This window comes from Scyliorhinus torazame, chromosome 3, assembly GCF_047496885.1.
Source record: "Scyliorhinus torazame isolate Kashiwa2021f chromosome 3, sScyTor2.1, whole genome shotgun sequence".
Taxonomy (NCBI): domain Eukaryota; kingdom Metazoa; phylum Chordata; class Chondrichthyes; order Carcharhiniformes; family Scyliorhinidae; genus Scyliorhinus; species Scyliorhinus torazame.
The window spans coordinates 17,616,829-17,635,694 of NC_092709.1; the positions used below are offsets into that span (position 1 = coordinate 17,616,829).

At 44.2% G+C, this 18,866-nt stretch overlaps 1 long non-coding RNA gene across 1 annotated transcript; it reads right to left on the reverse strand.

The window, feature by feature from the left end:
• Positions 1-1,120: 1,120 nt before the first annotated feature.
• On the reverse strand, positions 1,121-17,873 carry LOC140408308 (uncharacterized). Its single transcript, XR_011940079.1, has 2 exons — positions 17,724-17,873; positions 1,121-12,172 (listed from the first exon to the last, which is right to left on the reverse strand). It is a non-coding gene; the product is annotated as an uncharacterized lncRNA (long non-coding RNA).
• Between the last annotated feature and the right edge of the window lie 993 nt (positions 17,874-18,866).

The following is an 18,866-nucleotide window of genomic DNA, read 5'->3' on the forward strand; positions in this document are numbered from 1 at the left end:
TTTTGTACTCTATGCTCCTCTTTATGAATTACGCTTTGTTAACTACCCTCTCAACCTGTCCTGCCATCTTCAAAGACTTGCGCACATATACCCTATCTTCCGGAACAAATAATGACGTCAATACAAGTGAGGAGGCACCAGTGATGAATTGCAGCACCTGGCATTAAGGGCAATTGGCAAGCTACTAATTGCTATTAATGCACAGTGGATGATGAAATCACCACGCTATTACCAGCTTTGTCTTCACTGACAAGTCGCCACTTGTGTTGAAAAGGTAACTGTCTACTTGGAAGGAAGACGGGTGGCACATTGGTATCAGTCTCAGCTGAATTCAAGATGGAGTTCCACAGGCCAAGGATTATTGCTAACAGACAACATCACCGAGACTCTTTGTCACAGCCTCTTTAACAAACATATTTCTGGTTTTGAAACTAAAAAAACATTGATGCAAGATTGATGCAAGATCATAGATTGATGCAAGAAAACCCAACAGAAACTGTTTGGTTATTATCTACCTCTTCCTTTAACGAGCCGACATCAAAATCAACAAATCATTTGGAAAGGGTTGGACTTAGATTTTTAGGGCAGCACAGTGGCACAGTGGTTAGCACTGCTGCCTCACAGCGCCAGCGACCATTGTTTAATTCCGGCCTCGGGTCACTGTCTTGTGGAATTTGCACCTTCTCCCCGTGTCTGCGTGGGTTTCCTCCGGGTGCTCCGGTTTCCTCCCACAGTCCAAAGATGTGCAGGTTAGGTGGACTGGCCATGCTAATATTGCCCAACGGTTAGGTGGGGTTACGGGGTTAGGCACGGGGGATAGGGCCTAGGTAGGGTGCTCTATCGGAGCGAGGCCCACAGCAGAGACTTTGGGCCGAATGGTCTCCTTCTGCACTGTAGGTAATCTATGATTCTACGATAACGGTGGTAATTGGTCGGGAAAGGTTTTCACCGGGGACATGTTTCACACCTGTGTGGTATCCAGCCTCTTCTGGAATGATATTTGAAACTGAGACATGCGTTTGATGTATCTGACACGACTGTAAACTTGTGACATATGCGAAGAAGTATTTTTATCATAAATATTCAAATTTGGAATAAACATATTAAAGGAAAACAAAACTTCTCAGAAAAACAATTTATTTGATGTCAGAATCTATCTTCATTTTCATCACCATTGTTGAGGATGCTGATGTGCAACATGAAAACCCACTCTACGCGACAGAAACCAATTTGTAAGAAGTTAACCTCGGCTGTGTTTTTGCTTTTCGACACTGAAACACTGCACAGTGCAATAAATTACTAGCGCAAATGAATAATATATTACGCAGATCCACTATACTGTAAACAGATGATGAACTGCCCAACTGAGGCAAATAAATTGATAACATACAGAATTTGAAATATATTTTAGTCTCAATCCTTTGTGCTCTTATCGGGTAGCGTTCCTTCAATATATTGGTCACATTTTATCTGATGAATGCATTGGAAAATGCACAAAAGCTGAAATGGACAGAAGAGACAGAATTTACGTTCTGTAATAGTTCATTTTGACAGCCATAAATATAAATGAACAACCACTTTCATGTTAACCCACCTTATTGAATAACCCCAAATCCTATTTTGTGAGGGAGATTTATATTATTGGCTTATGGAAACAGCAATGGGGCAGCTTCGAGAAAGAGACTTTTGTGCGGTTTGCAATCTGTTCTTTTTTTTTTGACCACTCCTATCCCCTGCAACCCCCCTGCCCCTCATGGGCAGACTAACATAATATATAATAATATCTGTTGAGCCCCGTGTCTCTATCTGTAAAACCGAGGACCTTTTTAAGCTGCCTTATCAATTTCTCCTGCACCTTCAAAGATTTATGCCTGTGCACACCCAGGTCTCACTGTTAATTTCACATTGGCACACTGGACTTAGATGCAGAATTAAAGTCAAGTGTTTTAATGTACATGGCGGGGGGAGAATAGCTATACAGTTCCAGTGTGGAGCTGGTCGTGACACAAGCATAGGCGTTATAATCCCCTCCTTTTGTGATTCTATTTGTGAACAGATGTCAAGGTTCACTGGTCTCAGTATCTTGGGCCACGGATGCATGCGAGTTACAATTTAAACATACTTACAGCTCAACAGAAAAGTATTAATCAAAGTGACAGGTGTATTGACTTTCAAATGTCGTTAAATAAACATTGATGAAGACACAGGACAACTTGTCTCTTAATTCATAATTGTGTTGAGCTATTGTGTCTTACAAAAGATGGCCTTTGTGCAACACTTTGTGTTGTTAAAGACAAACGTGAGGCATTTATCATTGCATCCTGCTGTTGTTAAAGTTTCCAAAGTGCAGGAGCAGATAATGTGACAGCTCAGCCAGAGAACGTTGGAAAACCTGCAGTTAATTTTCATTGTTGCAGTGTTACTTCAATGAGAAACGCCCTGAAGGAGTTTTGATTGCAATTCGTGAGGGAGGATGTGAGCCCACCTCCCTGTGAAAAAGGACAAGAGCCTTCAACCCACACAGGAAAATGGTGGGGAAAGATTTACTGCCCCTGTTGCCACTGTCACTGTGGTAACCAGGCCTATCGCTGGGTGGGTGGACCACTGACCGGAGTCAGGCAGTGGGCTGGGCAAATTTGGAATTCTATGACACTCATAGGACCCCATGTGTCATTTTAAGCAATACCAGGGTAGAGAACATACCCTGTTCTCTCTGATACTGAGCATCCACTCCGCTCAGTATCAGCTAGTGAAACAGCTGATGAGGGCCACCAATCATTTTTATTTTTACTTAACGAGGGAAGCAGGAGTTCCTCAAGAAAGTGTCCTAGGCCCAGCCATCTTCAGCGGCTTCATCAGTGACATTTCGTCCATCAAGGACCTACCTTCCATCATAAGTTGATGACTGCACAATGTTACGCACTATTCACAATCCCACAGATAGTGAAGCAGTCCATCTCCAAATGCAGCAAGGACTGAACAATATTCAGGCTTGGCTGGGCTGACAAGTGGCATGTAACATTCGTGCCACACAAATGCCAGGCAATGACCATCTCCAACAAGAGAGAACCTAACGATGGAATCTAATGAAATAATCTCCACTTGTCTGGGTGAGTGCAGCTCCAACAACACCATCCAGGACAAAGCAGCCCATTTAATTGCTACTCCTGCTACAAACATTCAATCCCTCCACTACTGATGAACAGTGGCAACCATGTGCATCATGTACAAGATGCACTGCAGGATTCACCAAGCTTCCTTAGGCAGCAACTTCGAAACCCATGACCACTACCATCTCGCAGGACTAGAGCAACAGATAACTGGGAACACCACCACCTGGAGGTTCCCCTTCAGGTCACTTACCATCCTGATTTGGAAATATATCACAATCGGATTAAATTGGATTAAAAATGGGGGGTCAAAGGGCGGCATGTGGGGCAGTGGTTAGCACTGGGACTGCGGCTCTGAGGACCTGGGTTCGAATATCAGCCCTGGCACACTGTCGGTGTGGAGTTTACACATTCTCCCCATGACTGCGTGGGTTTCACCCCCACAACCCAAAGATGTGCTGGTTAGGTGGATTGGCCATGCTAAATTGCCCCTTAATTGGAAAAGAAAAATAATTGGCTTCTCTAAAATTATTTAATAAAAAGGGGGTCAAAATGAATGAGAAAGGTCACATCCAATGTTGAATCATGAGGGCTGTAACATGGCTTAGCAGAAGCTGATTCTCCAGGTGTCATTGGGTTCATTGCAACTTTGTAGCAGACCAATGATTGGCATGTGGCCATGGCAGAAAGGTGCTGAGTTGAAATGGCAAGCGACAAGAATTCTGGGGTCATGCTGGTGGACTGAGGGGCGTTGTTCCATAGAATAATGGAAGGTTGATAGGGTCCATTGATATCCATCGTCAACATATTGAATTTTGATGTTCCCTTTTGCCCAGGTTAAACAGAGAATCAGGTCAGCTGAAATTCTCTAGTTCATTGGTGTTGACCTATCCTTAAACAAAGGGATGTGTGAATTCCCCGGATGGCTATAAATGTTCATATTTATTTAAGTATTCACATGAGAATTAGGACTGTCTGATGTTCAATAGTCACATAATTTGCAGAAACCATTTCAATAGTCCGATTATGTCCAATTAAAAAGTAATGACAGAAAGCTCAGATTTGTACTCCTGGGTCAGGTGAGCAAAACCAAGACATTTCCATCCCAGCGAACTCAACTCGTGAAAAAGTGACTTGGAAGGCCAGACTTCAATTTCACAGGGGGAGGTTATGGTTTCATAGAAGTCAGGCCCACCACCCCAGAACGAGAGCAGAAGCTGCCAGGTGGGCAGGTAGGCTGGGCAAAAGACCTGCCTCAATACACTGGAACTTTGGTGAATTTATGAAAATAAATGAATAAAACAAAAATTAGCCCTCCAACCCTCAGGCCCCGTGCTCCATTCTTGGTAAACCATGACACCCAATTTCCCCTCATCCTCCTCTATGGTCCCACATGCCATCAATGCCCCACTTCCCATCTCATGGTGCCTTTCATGTCCAATGCCACACCATGCCCCTCTCGTCACCCCATGCTCCCTCATACCCCAAAGCTAAACTATCCTCATGGCCAGGGGAGTGGACCTGGGTCCAGTGCTCTTTCGGAGGTTCGGTACAGGCTCGATGGGTCGAACTAACTTGATAGAGTTTTTTGAGGAGGTCACAAAGATGATTGATGCAGGTCGGCAGTGGATGTTGTCTTTATGGACTTCAGTAAGGCCTTTGACAAGGTCCCTCATGGCAGACTGGTACAAAAGGTGAAGTCACACGGGATCAGAGATGAGCTGGCAAGATGGATACAGAACTGGCTCGGTCATAGAATGCAGAGAGTAGCAATGGAAGGGTGCTTTTCTGATTGGAGGGCTGTGACTAGTGGTGTTCCGCAGGGATCAGTGCTGGGACCTTTGCTGTTCGTAGTATATATAAATGATTTGGAGGAAAATGTAGCTGGTCTGATTAGTAAGTTTGCGGATGACACAAAGGTTGGTGGAATTGCGGATAGCGATGAGGACTGTCAGAGGATACAGCAGGATTTAGATTGTTTGGAGACTTGGGCGGAGAGATGGCAGATGGACTTTAATCTGGACAAATGTGAGATAATGCATTTTGGAAGGTCTAATACAGGTAAGGAATATACAGTGAATGGTAGAACCCTCAAGAGTATTGACAGTCAGAGAGATCTAGGTGTACAGGTCCACAGGTCACTGAAAGTCGCAACACAGGTGGAGAAGGTAGTCAAGAAGGCATACGGCATGCTTGCCTTCATTGGCCGGGGCATTGAGTATAAGAATTGGCAAGTCATGTTGCAGCTGTATAGAACCTTAGTTAGGCCACACTTGGAGTAGAGTGTTCAATTCTGGTCGCCACACTACCAGAAGGATGTGGAGGCTTTAGAGAGGGTACAGAAGAGATTTACCAGGATGTTGCCTGGTAAGGAGGGCATTAGCTATGAGGAGAGGTTGAATAAACTTTGTTTGTTCTCACTGGAACGATGGAAGTTGAGAGGCGGCCTGATAGAGGTATACAAAATTATGAGAGGGGGCATAGACAGGGTAGGGGGGTCAATTACTAGGGGGCATAGGTTTAAGGTGTGAGGGGCAAGGTTTAGAGGAGATGTAGGAGGTAAGGTTTTTACACAGACGGTAGCGGGTGCCTGGAACTCGCTGCCGGAGAACCTGCTGGAAGCAGGGACAATAGTGACGTTTAAGGGGCATCTTGACAAATACATGAATAGGATGGGAATAGATGGATACGGACCCCGGAAGTGTAGAAGATTTTAGTTTAGACGGGCAGCATGGTCGGCGCAGTCTTGGAGGGCTGAAGGGCCTGTTCCTGTGCTGTACTTTTCTTTGTTCTTTGTTCTTTATTCTGCACTGCAGGGATTATATGATTGTATGATACAACACCCAGTTTTCTTCTGTTCTGCAACTGGGGGCAGAGACAATGCTAATGTAGCAATTCCTTATGAGGAAACATCTCACCACGCACAGCTGAAATTCAACTCCTCATGGAGAATCATTCCTACACCCGACAGCGCCACTGTACCAAGGCAGCAGTCCCACATTAACCCAGCACCGCAGCATCCATTCATGTGCATTGCAAAATAAAATGATCCAAAGGACCGATTATTATTCAAGTTATTATAATCATCTCATGTAATCTGTATTTAACATTCCACGTGGACAGAAAGGGAACTATATCAATCTTCATAATATTATCAGTTATTAACCGTGCACGCTTTGTTATGTTGAAATCTGTACCGAACTGACGCATGCAAAATTTATTTCAAGCAACATTAAATTAAATATTCAAATATCCATAGCTTTTTAAGTTCACTCGCTCATCAGTTTCCTGCAGCGCAGCTGCCGCTAATGTAAATAAGAATAATTACAAGCAGGGATTGGGAGAACGCTGCATAATTTCTATTTGACTAGCCAAACATTTTCACTTGCCATTCAAAGTTACATTCTTATAAGGAGCTTACGAAACAGTAAGAGGTTACATTGGGACATTAGAGGTCTACGTGTGCATCATCAACACAGCAATATGAAGAACACCACACAGGGCTACATTGATGCCCGCTGTCTGAACTTGATTTTTGAGATGGGGTGATAATCTGAGACATGTGCGGCATCCCTCAGCGCTGTACTGAAGAAGACCTGGGGAGTCCTGACCATCATATTATCCTCAATCAACGTTCCAAAAACACAGCATCAGGCCATTGTTTCCACTAGTAGGAAAAACCAGAACCCGAGGTCACATCCTCAGACTGAAGGGACGATCCTTTAAAACTGAGATGAGGAGGAATTTCTTTAGCCAGAGGGTGGTGAATCTGTGGAACTCTTAGCCGCAGAAGACTGTGGAGGCCAAATCACTGAGTGTCTTAAGACAGTAATAGATGGGTTATTGATTAATAAAGTGATCAGGGGTTATGGGGAGAAGGCAGGAGAATGGGGATGAGAAACATATCAGCCATGATTGAATGGTGGAGCAGACTCGATGGGCCAAATGGGCTAATTCTGCTCCTGTGTCTTATGGTCTTTTGTGCTTGGTTGGGGAAGGTGTGCAAAAATGGGCTGCTGCATTTCCTACATTACCAGCACGGAAGAGGGGCTGGTGATGAATTTCTTTGGTGTCATGAATTTTCTCTGAGTCCATGATAACAATTGCGACTACGCTTCAAAAGTACTTCATTTACTGTAAAGAGCTTTTGGGGTTTCCTGAGGCCATGGCAGAGGTTTTGTAAATGCAAATTCCTCTTTGGATCAAAAAATGGATGGGTGTCTGATTTTTCTCCGAAGTAAGTCAGTTCAGAAAACTGCACTTATAGGAGCTGTCTGTTGTCCATGTTGCAACAAGCTGGACAATAAACAACCTTCAAAACCTAATGAGAGAGAATTTTCCACTCTACGGAAATCTTTAATGAAAAGCGAAAGATTGATTTGATCTGAAGGGGAACTCGAACTGTCTATTTTTCTGATTTAAGTGATTGCAGCAAGAAATGTTCTCCCATTTGTCATTAATTGAGGAATTTCACCTCAAACAAAGGAAATCATTTTATACCAGTTTCAAAGGGGAGTTAATTTGCCACTGAATTGGCACCAACAATGACAGCCTTGTTGTTGTTTGTGGTTGTTACTGTTGGTTTTGCACGACAGTGAGAGTATTTTGGATTAAAACCATACAATAAGATTCGTTCGGTGTCAGCATGTTTGAACCATGCTTCTCATCCGACGGACCCGGGACCCCCGAATTAAGATTGCTCAATGTGATTTGCTTCAGATATTGGTAGCAAAAAGGAGGCACAGTGGTTAGCACCGCTGCCTCACAATGTCAGGAACCCGGGTTCGATTCCGATCTTGGGCCACTGGCTGTGTGGTGTTTGCACATTCTCCCCGTGTCTGCGTGGGTTTCCTCTGGGTGCTCCGGTTTCCTCATGCACTCCAAAGATGTGCAGGTTCGGTGGACTGAACACGCTAAATTGCCTCTCAGTGTCCAAGGATGTGCAGGTGAGGTGGGGTTCGGGGGATAGGGTGGGTGAGTGGGTCTAGGTGGGGTGCTCTTTCAGAGGGTCGGTGCAGACTCGATGGGCCCAATGGCCTCTTCCTGCACTGTCGTAATTCCATGGTTCTATAAAGACAGATCTCTGTGCGGCACCGGATTTAATGGGTTGCTGACTGAGGAATAAAGCGGTGGACAGAACTCTTTTTTGAATGAGGAATGGAAAGTGAGACAGATTTTGGTGGATTGTCAAAGGTTATACATGTCAGGTGACGGGAGGCAGAGGACAAGAACCAGTTTAAATTTTCTTTGGGCAGAGCCAGTTCTGTCACTTTTCCAAGTCTGACACTGTAGTTTCCTGAATAAATGAATGACATTTTGCATCCACAATGTCATCTCCACATTTTCCAAAGTAGTTCTCAAAGTGGTAACGTCTTGAGGGAAGGTTTCTTTTGCGTTTGTTTTTCCTTCTTAATCTTTATGGCCTATATTTTGTGCTCATCAATTTGAAAAGTGTTGGTCTTGGGGAAAGGAACATTTTTGTCACTGATTTTCCAAGATCTGATTCACGCCGCCCCCCCCGGGGATTCTCTGGCCCGGCGGGAGGGTCGGAGAATCCCGACCCTGGATTGTGTGTGTACGCAAGGTGTCCCCTCGCCTTTGCAAAATCAACACAAACTAGGCCTAGCAGGCCTCTAAATTATATGTTGTACTCAGCATTTTTGGTTTAAAAGATTATCTCTCACTCTTAAATGGACATCACCTGCTGTTGTGACCCCATAGCCTAAGTCCTTGGATTCCAGAATCAGGCAGGTTTTGGGGTCTTAAGGCAGGGATGGTAGCTGAGGCTGGATAGAAGAAGACTGGGGCCTTGGCGAGTGAGGACCTGCAGTGACCAGACTTTACAGGGAGCGAGACACCTGAAGTTAAAAAGGGCTGCTGATAGAGACACCTGCCTCCGCCCCAATTCTCACCCAAGGCCGGAATCCGGTTTGTTTTAAAGCTTCCCAGGAGCTCTCCCGCCAGCCTGAGAACTGAGGCTGGATGGGAAACTGCCTGTAAGCCACTTAACGGCCTCAAATGGGGCGAGGTCAGGAGGGCCGTCCTTGGCCTCACCCACCCCAGCATGCAATTGAGGGGAGGTCGAAGGGCAGCAAGCACGGTGGGGCAGTGGTTAGAACTGCAGTCTCACGGCGTCGAGGCCCCAGGTTCGATCCCGGCTCTGGGTCACTGTCCGTGTGGAGTTTGCACATTCTCCCCGTGTCTGCGTGGGATTCGCCCCCATAACACAACACGAAGATGTGCAGGGCAGGTGGATTGGCCACACTAAAATTGCCCCTTAATTGGAAAAAATGAATTGGGTACTCTAAATTTATATTTTAAAAATTGAGGGGAGGTCGGGTAGACGGGAACCCAGCAGCAAGCCCATCCGAGGAATTTTACACTCTCCCACCACAACGCCCTCCTCCCTCCCACTAGAAACCCACCGGCAGTAGAGGGTAAAATTCTGCCCCGTTACTATTATCACTATTCCCATTACTTGATTCTTGATTAACAAGGGGTGAAAGGTTATCGTTAGGCAGAAATGTGGGGTCGAAGTCATAAGCAGATCAGCCATGGTCTTATTGAATGGTGGAGCAGGCTCGAGGGGCCGAATGGCCTACTCCAGCTCCTAGTTCCTATGTTCGTATTAATTTTAAATATATATATTTTTATTGAACATTTTATAATGAATACAGAGCAATAAAATAAAACACATCCTCGAACAAAACAGCAAACCCCTCCCCCCCAACAGCTGATGGTGACTAGCTCTTTAAAAAACAGAATGGAACCTGCCATCTTTTGTAAAACCCCTCAATTGCGCCCCTTAATGTATACTTAATTTTCTCAAGTTCAAAAATTGCATAAGATCCCCTAGCTATCGGAGGCATTGGTTGGAGAAGCTGAACTCAACTTCAACAGCATCCGCCTGCGAGCGATCAGCGAGACGAAGGCTAAGACATCCGCTCCCGCACCTGCCTGAAGTTCCGGCAAGTCTGACACCCCAAATATGGCCATCAGGGGACTGGGCTCCAATTCTATCTGTAGAATCGCCGACATGATGCTGAAGAAGGGAACCCAAAATCTCCCCAGCTCAGGACATGCCCATGATTCGACAGGCCCCTCCCTCAACACTCATACTTATCTTCCATCCCCTCAAACAAATGACACATCCTGGCACTAGTTAAGTGCGCCCGGTGCACCACCTTCAACTGTATCGGTCCCAGTCTTGCACATGCCGAAGAAGCGTTCCGTACGTTCGTATTTATAGCATCACAAGAAAAACTCGCATTTATATAGTATGAAAAACAGTCCCAAGATAAAACACAGATACTGGCCCAGAGAAGGAGATACTGGGAGGGTTGACTGAAGGGTTGGGTCTAAAGGATGATCTGAAAGAAGGGGGGAAATTTCTTGGAGGGGTGCTAGATGACTAAATGCATGGCTGACGATAGCAAAACAAAGGAAAGAGGGCAGAGTCAAATGATGAGAGATTTTTGGGAAGATTTTGGGGTGAGTTTGAAGAGCCAGAGGATAGTTACAAAGATCGGTAGGTATGAGGCCATGAAATCAAGGAGTTTTTGAGAAAGAATTGGCAAATTTCACTGGGGACACATAATGAACCTGATCTATCTCTATGCAAGTGGATGGTTAGGAGGCGCAGTGGGTAGTATCCCTGTCTTTGAGCCAGAAACTCAGGGTTCGAGTCCTACCCCAGGACCTGATGGCCAAGGAAGATGTGTTCATAACGCGGTCAAAGAAGTTGAGTGTCAACCTACAAATCCTTCCAAACATGAGAGAGACTCCAGGTCTGTTATGCTTGATGCGGAATGGTGCCTCCCCCCCCCCCCCCCCCCCCCAACCAAGCTATAAGTCTCTAGTGGTAAGCTAACGACCTGTCCAGGAAAAACCTTGCAATGGAAACAGATGATAGTCTATCTTGTGCACCTCTTGGTGTGGGAAGGGAACCAGGGGCTGGTTTAGCTCACTGGGCTAAATCTTTTAAAGCAGACCAAGGCAGGCCAGCAGCACGGTTCAATTCCCGTACCAGCAACCCGAACAGGCACCGGAATGTGGCGACTAGGGGCTTTTCACAGTAACTTCATTGAAGCCTACTCGTGACAATAAGCAATTTTCATTTCATTTCATTTCACCCATAAAATCTCAACCGTTGAAATGTGCCAAGATTGGGAACAATGTACAGAACAGACACAGCTGCAGGTTTTGGAATTCTAGGGTCACAACATTCTTCAGGGATTTTGATACTGCTCTTCATAGGAGGTCTTACAAAGCTACTTCAGTGTTGAGTAGAACTTTCTCTTCCACAACTTCATTGAGTACTTTTTTTAAGGAGTCAAATTTGATTTAAGTGTACAGCACAGGAAAATAAAACAACATGTTGGCACCACCGCTTCTAAAGTTTGGGATGCGTAAATACCTCAGTGCTAATTAATGCTGTGCAGTGTCTAACTTCATCAATATTTGCTCAGGAAAATGGCAATGGAAAGAAAATGAACATTCAATATTACCAATAGATTTTAATTCTTCTCTAACAATGTTAAGTGTCTTATTTAAGTAATTCGGTAGTAAAAGATACCCCTAGTGTCTGCTTTATTGGTTTCTAGGAGTTTATATCTCATATATTTGTGCTATTGCTTTCCCCTATGTGCGATACAATAGATAGCCACCGAATGTTGTCATGGGTGGAAACTTTGCTGGAATTAAGCCTGATGTCAATCTTAACCAAACGTACTGCCCATAGTTTAGTTCCAGCATTGCATCACCTGTCACGACTCTGCTGCCAGAGGCGCCAATGTCCATATCTTCAGACTGAAAGGCCAGCTTATCCACTCCGTCAACCACCAGATATCCAGACAAGTGTGGGATGGAAGACTCAATGGTGTATTCAAAAATGTACACGCCGAGGTACTTAATCAAAAACTTCCCACTTCCGGGTGCGTAGGAAGCACCATAATTGACATAGAGATGGTTAAACTTGATTGGACCAGTGGTTTTCATCTCGTAAGTGTGTGCTACGAAGAACGTCACCATCGGGGCGTATCTGTAAGATCCTTTCGAGAAATCTAACAAAGAATTCAAAAGAAAATCTGATGAATGATTTGATAACAGCAAGGAGACTCTCTCTAAGGTACTGAATGCATTTTCTATCCATTGTAATCGTCACATTAAACTGCTGCTGAGAATAAGCCTCCTGCATGGCTATAATAGTCAGCAGTAAACTCAATAGAGAATTTAGGAGGAAACTCTTCACTCAGGTTAGAATGTGGAGCTCGTGATCACATGGAATAGCTGCAATGAATAGAATGGATGCATTTAAGAGGAAACTTGATAGACATGAGGGTGAAAGGAGTAGAAGGGTACGCTAATGGAATCTGATGAAGAGAGGTGGGAGCAACCTTGTGTGCGGGTTAATTACGGTCATGGATTAGTTGGGCTGTGTCTGTTTCTATGCTTTTCACTCGATCTAAGTTTCGACTTCTGCAACTTGTGTCCTCTAAATCTAAATCCAAACTTAAGGCGGGGGAACCAGGATGAAATGGGAATTAAATCACGGCGAGCAGCGTTTCCCTGCCACCAAATTATGTCATGTGAGAGTACCTTTAAGAAATGGGCGTTTAAGAAATGTACCTTTAAGAAATGGGTGTTGATCAGTGATGTCAGAGTGTGGGTGGAACTGGGCTGTCGGACAGCTTTTTACTTTTGTTTCAGGCTGTTGCTGCAGGGTGTGTTTTCGTTTCGTTTTCAGAGCTGGATAGCTGCAGTCACAGCCAGAAGGGGTATTAGTCTTTCTCTCTGTAATCTAAAAACTGTAAATCGATCCTTTGGTGATTAAAAACTAATAACTGCTCTCAGTAGTGACTTTAACCTGATGTGCTTCTGTTAAAATTCTTTTTTAAGTCTTATGGATGTTAAAAGGACAGCTTAAGGATTACTTAGTGTTGTATTCTTTGGTGGTTGTATTTGAATTAATGGTTGCTAAGATGTTCACTGTATGTTTTAAAAAGGTTAACTTGAGTTCATAGAATAAACATTGTTTTGCTTTAAAACAAAACTTTTCCATTTCTGCTGTACCACACCTGTAGAGTGGGCCGTGTTCTCCCCATACCGCAATCTATTAAAAGTTGTGGGTCAGGTGAACTCCATGATACACTTTGGAGTTCTCTAAACCCTGGCCCATAACAATTGGGAAAAGAAAATATCTAGATTTCAAGTAATAGGCGAAAATATCGAGTTACATTTGACTTCAGCCACTCACCATTATGAGGGGAACTTTGCTACATGTGTAAAATGGCACATTGGTAAAGCAGAATGCCATTTCGCTCCTTCCTACGACTCCAACTTTAAAGGGGCAAGTGAGTACAGGTTTGATTTTTTTTTTACACTGGACCCAAATGCACTCCTCAGCTTTGGAACATGGCCTGATTCCTACTTGGCCCAGCTACGGCCTGCTCTGCTCAGATCTCATGTATCATCTCACTTGGGCGAGGAACTAATAGGAAACACATCAAATGTGATCCTACTGATGACTGAGTTAAAGTGAAATAATTTCCTTTGATTCTTTTGACATATGTTGAAGCGATGTCATTTCAAAAAAGCAAAACACAAAGCAGGTTTCACCATTACTGCCAAGTTATCCCAAATAAGCCTCCCTTTGTTTTGAAGCGTAAGAACAGAGGGTAAAACTTTGATTTGACTCTTGACAGGATTTTGGCTTGCAGCTCTGAACATTCTGAGGTCAAGAGGGTGGTGTGAGTCTGGAACTGACTGCCTGAAAGGGTGATGGAGGCAGAGACCTTCATAACATTTATGCAGTATTTTGGTGTGCACTTGCGATCCCAAGGCGTACAAGCCTATGGGTCAAGTGCTGGAAAATGGGATCAGAATAGTTGGGTGGTTGTTTTTGACTGGTGCTGATGGGATGGGTCTTTTCTGTGCTGTGGACCTCTATGTCTTTAAGTGCGACTCCTTGATTTGATCATATAATCTGAGTTGACACTTTAATGGTGTATTGACGGATTGCCACATCGTTGGAAGTGCCTCCTTTTGAATGACATGTTAAATTAAAACCCTCTGTGCTACTCAGAGAAACATAAAAGATCCCATGACATGGTTTGAAAATCAGGTATTTCTCCCATTAACCTGACAACCACTCATACCTCAATCAATAACGTCAATAACTGATAAACTGGCCATTTGTCTCATTTATTGTTTGTGGGACTTCAGTGTGTAATTTAGCTGCAACGTTTGCTTATATCAAAGTGGCGGAACTCCAGAAGTAAAGCGCTTTAAGATGTGTTGATGACTGTAAAGACTATGGGCAAACATACATGTTTTTTATATAAGAGATTTCAGGAAGGTCTCTGACAGTCAAGAAATAAATGGACCACTGCTATGAGCAACTAAGAACTAATGGCCTGACCAATTTTGTCTCACCATCTTAAGATGTCTTTGTCTCACCCTAGAAGTTTGGCACTGGGCAAAACTGGGCTTATAATCACTTCAGTTTAACTGAGTACAGTCAATAAGGATCCATATCACCCAAATTTTCAATGGGTCTGGGTGACAGATGGTTATATTGCAATATTGTGATGTTGGCATGCTGAGTCATCTTTGGTGCACGTACTCTGGTTCAAAACATATTTGCAATGGAGCAATTTTTAAAAAACATAGAAAGGTTTTAGTCTGAAGACTGGTGAGGAAACGGTCCCTCTGGGGAGTACAGCCAGAACCAAGTTAACGGCACTAGGGGCAGTTCAACGGTTTCGGTGGGTGGCAGGGTGGGGAAGGAGGTTTGGAAAAGCAATAGTGATAGGAGATTCTGTAGCTGGGGAGCCAATTAGTTTTGATGGCGAGCATGGTTATCCAATTGTGGTCCAAGCCCCTTTCTGGCTGAGAGAGATTCGGGGCATGACCTTTTCCCCATCCGTTGTAAACGATCATGCCAATTTGCGTGGTTTGGCGAATAAACACCAAGGACTTCCTTTCAGGTAGAGAAATGAAGAAGAAGATTCTTTGCAAAGGGGGAGGAGATAGGTATTCCTTTTGGAAAAAGCCAGCTTAGAGTAGTGCAATTTAACTAACTGGACAATTTGGAAATTACACTGTATAGGTTACACCCCACTCTGGGTTTGTTGTAACTTAGAGTGTGAGGAGCCTATCATTGCTTTCTCCCTCTGATTCTGATTGGCAACACATCCTCAAAAGATAAAAAGCCAGGCACGAATCGCCAATTGAAGATCAACATTCAAATAGTGTATACAGGAGGCGGAGGGAAGTGGGGCTGGCCAAGGTGAGAGATCGGTATTTGGAGGAAGGGTTCACCAGTCTGGAGGAGCTAAGGGAGAGGGTAGAGCTGCCGAGGGGGAGTGAGTTCAGGTATCTACAGGTTAGGGACTTTGCACGAAAGGTCTGGAAGGGGTTCCCTAGATTGCCAGATACACCGTGCTGGAACGACTTCTGGATGTCGAAGGGGAGGGAAGAATTGAGGACATATACAAGTGGCTGGAGAGGGGGGGGGGCGGGCAGGCGGGGTGGGGGGGGGGGGGGGGGTGAGCAGGTGGTGAAGATCAAGGAGAAATGGGAAGGGGAGTTGGCTTGGTTGGGTGGCCTTCACAACTTCCTGCGGTTGGAGAGGATAAAATATGAGTAAAAGGGCTCTGCAGAGGGGTTTGAGAAAAGGTGGGGGATGTTTAGTGACTGTGTTTCAGGAGCTGTTCGTCGCGGGGGGAGGGGTTGTGTGAAAAGGGGAAAAAATGTGTACAGACTGTATATTTGATTGCTGGGACGTATGCTTCCCGGGGTGTTTTGTGTTGTAACCTGTTTTGATACATGTTTCTGATAAAATACATTTTTTTAAAAGAAGATCAATATTGAATGAGAGGCAAGTGTAAACCTGATATACTCAACTCCATGAGTGAACCAATAGGGGCTGGTTTAGTTCACTGGGCTAAAGAGCTGGCTTTTAAAGCAGATCATGGCAGGCCAGCAGCACGGTTCAATTACCATACCAGGCTCCCCAAACAGGCGCCGGAATGTGGCGACTTGGGGCTTTTCACAGTAACTTCATTTGAAGCCTACTTGTGACAATAAGTGATTTTCATTTCATTTTCATTGTGTGTTAACAAAAAGGGTCACTTTGAATGTCTCCCTGAATCCTGAGGCTGCTGGATTGGGGGTGCTGTATCTGTAACTGGAATCATTTGCTTCAGGATGTGAACAAAATGCTGAACCAATAGAATGGAAAACTACTGTCTAAATGTTTTAAAACATGTTTATTGAAACATGTTTCATAATAGTCATTACAAACCAAACCAATCAAAAAGAGAGAAAAACAAGGCAAAACATCACAATCAAACATTAAAGTACCAAAAGAAGAGAAAAACACACAATGCCTAATTAACTTAAATGCTAAAATTAACCTTAACCCCCTAACAACTGATGGTGACTAACTCTTTGAAAACGGAAAACCAGTTGGCCGTCTTAGGTAGATCCTCTCCACCGACTACCTGATGGTGAACTTGACCTTCTCCAAATGCAGGGATGGCATTAAGTCACCCAGCCAGATAGAGGCAGTGGGCAGAGTTGGAGACCTCCACCCAAGCAACATACAACTTCGGGCTATCAATGAGGCAAAGGCAAGGTCATCTGCATTTACCCCAGATTACATCGCCGGCGAATCCAACACCACAAATCTGGCCCCCAGCGGACACAGATCCAAACCTACATGAAGTATCTCCGACACAGTGTTAAAGAATGAAGCCCAGAAACCTATAAGTTTGGGGAAGATTAGAGCGTATGAGTATGGTTAGCCAGGTGAAGAGACCAGCACTCACACCTATCCTCAACTCCATGGAAGAACTTACTCAGCTTTGCCCTAGTCAGATGCATCGTATGAAATACCTTAAACTGGATCACATTCAGCTGAACACATGAAGTTGACCCCATGAAGGGCCCCACTCCACACTTCATCATTAATGTTGTCTAAAATTTAACGTATGTTTTACAAACAGAATCAGACCCTGGCTGGGCCCCTCACAATGTGATGTAATCAGTTTGAAAGGCTAAAATCTTTGACTGTGCCACACTGCCTTTGAACAGGAATAGTTGGCTTATTTGAAACCACACCTTTGTTGAGATGGGTGTTCAGTTATTCTAATGGTGCAGCAGCCCATTGCACTACAGGAAAGAAAGTGGCTCATTTTGGTCCAGGAGAGGTGGTGGTGTAGTGGTATTGTCACTGGACCAGTCATCCAGAGACTCATAGTAATGCAAAGGGTTCAAATCCCACCACTGCAGATGGTTTTCAATATTTCAATCAAAATCTGGGATTAAAAGTCTAATTATGACTATGAAACCATTGTCATTAAAACCCACCTGATTCACTAATGTCCTTTAGGGGAGGAAATCTGCCATCCTTCCCTGGTCCGACATGTGACTCCCGATCCACACACAATGTGATTGACTCTTGACTGCCCCTTGACAATAAAGGATGGGCAATAAATGCCCAGTCTGAAACACCCATGCTCCATGAACGAATAAAAAAAATTCAGCTGGAAAACGCCTTGCCAATGCTCTGTGTGAGTATTGTATAAATGGGAAATCAAAGAACCTTACCTGTCTTCAAGGTATTTTCATCCAGTAGCTTTATGTCACAGCTGGGACCACCAAATGGGGGACGACAGGCACAAACAAAGCCCTTTCTTTGGTTTATGCATGTACCACCATTCTGGCATGGGCTACTACTACAGCTGACAGTCTCCACTGAAAATATAAATGGCAACTTCATTATAACATTGTTCAGAATTTGACGGCTCACACTTTACATTAGCACAAAAAAATTGTGAGTACTTTTAGCCACCTTCATTGAAGCCAATCTCTTCTGACAGTGTGATCCTTGCCCGCTGAAGCAACCATCACCAACTTAATTGACTGTCAAATATCACCCCAAAACTACTGTTACCATGCACTTTTGTGACTTGTAGGAAGCTGTCATCAATACCATAGCAGGGTGCAGCCATTGGCAGGTTTTGTGAACAAGGTTATTTCAGGTTCATCGTTGCAGTTTGAGCATTTTAAAATCCTCATGTTTGTTTCCAAATCCCACCATAGCCACCCTGCCCCCTCCCTATCCCAGTAACCTCCTTCAGCTCTAACATTTTATGTCATCCCTGTGCTCCGTCAACTCTTCTGCTTTTCCAATGTTTATCACCTAGACCATAAGCTCTCGAATTCCCTTCCTAAATCTCTCCGCCAGTTTGCCTGGATTTTCTCCTCCTTTAAGACACTGCTTACAACCCACGTTTTGATCAAGCTTCAGGCCACCAGTCTGAATATTTGTTTCGATTGTTTTTAAACTTAGAGTACCCAATTCTTTTTTCCAATTAAAGGGCAATTTAACGTGGCCAAACCATCTACCTGCACGTCTTTGGGTTGTGGGAGTGAGATCCACGAGTGGCTCAAAAAGACCTTCTCAGGGCAGCTAAGGTAAGGATGCACCATGAATTGCAACCTTGCAAACCATGTCCACATTCCAACAACAAATTATAAATAACTCTGCGCACATACTTCGAAGAGGACCCCACCATTTTTACTTGACCTTCTATTCTTCACTGAAGTTTTGATAAATCGCTTGATTGATGGGAGTGGAAACCTGTTTCAAGAGAGAAATAAAGTCGGAGGAGTCATGTGTAGAATATGAATACTGATATAGACCAGTGGGTCAAATGGCTTGCTGCAGAGCTGTGGATTCTGTGTAAT